The sequence below is a fragment of the Meleagris gallopavo genome, unplaced genomic scaffold, assembly GCF_000146605.3.
Source record: "Meleagris gallopavo isolate NT-WF06-2002-E0010 breed Aviagen turkey brand Nicholas breeding stock unplaced genomic scaffold, Turkey_5.1 ChrUn_random_7180001947091, whole genome shotgun sequence".
Lineage (NCBI taxonomy): Eukaryota > Metazoa > Chordata > Aves > Galliformes > Phasianidae > Meleagris > Meleagris gallopavo.
The window spans coordinates 1-712 of record NW_011208911.1 but is presented as its reverse complement, the minus strand read 5'-3'; the positions used below and the strand labels follow the sequence as shown (position 1 = coordinate 712).

The following is a 712-nucleotide window of genomic DNA, read 5'->3' as shown; positions in this document are numbered from 1 at the left end:
CTTGTGCTTCTCCTGCAGCAACAGGCCTTGAGTGCTGGCGCTTTGTGCTTCCAGTGCGCCGCTTGTCGAGACAACATCCGGTTCTTTGTAGAGATGGCCATTCTGGGGATTCAAATCCCATACAGGTTGGTGTCCTTCTGCCCAGTTCGGCTGACATTAAGGCTGTCGTGCAGAGCCTGCCCAGGGACGGCCTTGGCAGGCCTGGCCCTTGGCTGTCTCATGAGCACTTGCTCCAGCTTCACAGAGAATCTGGAAGTAGAGTTGGGGTGGATATGTTTGGATAACCTTGGATCTTATGCTGGGGACACTGGGGGCTCATCGCTTCCCCTCCCTACTCTTGTAGATTACCGACATGGGAGGACAACGGCGCATACGAAGCACTTCTCCGGAGGCACAGCCGCTGCAATGCCAGCGAATGCCTTTACCATGGAGGCAGAGAGCAGGCAGAGGGGAGTGGGTGAGTTACCGCAGCAGCTCTCTGAGGCTCTGTGGGGGGATCTCAGCCTCACCACAGGCTGGCGGAGCAAGTCCTGAGCACCAGAGATGTGCTGTGCCGGGCACTCCCTGGCTTGGCTCACTTGGTCCTCACGGCCACAACCGCTTTGCTTCCCCAGGCCCTGGCAGCTGCTCCTGTGCAGCTCCTGCGCTGCTGAGGGCACCCACCGACAGTGCTCCCACTTGAGTAACACCACAGCCACGTGGGAGTGCGACA

At 59.1% G+C, this 712-nt stretch overlaps 1 long non-coding RNA gene across 1 annotated transcript; it reads left to right on the top strand.

The window, feature by feature from the left end:
• The first annotated feature begins 17 nt into the window (after window positions 1–17).
• LOC109364964 lies at window positions 18–705 on the top strand. The gene is made up of 3 exons (XR_002110701.1): window positions 18–125; window positions 344–457; window positions 615–705. It is a non-coding gene; the product is annotated as an uncharacterized LOC109364964 (long non-coding RNA).
• Window positions 706–712: the final 7 nt, after the last annotated feature.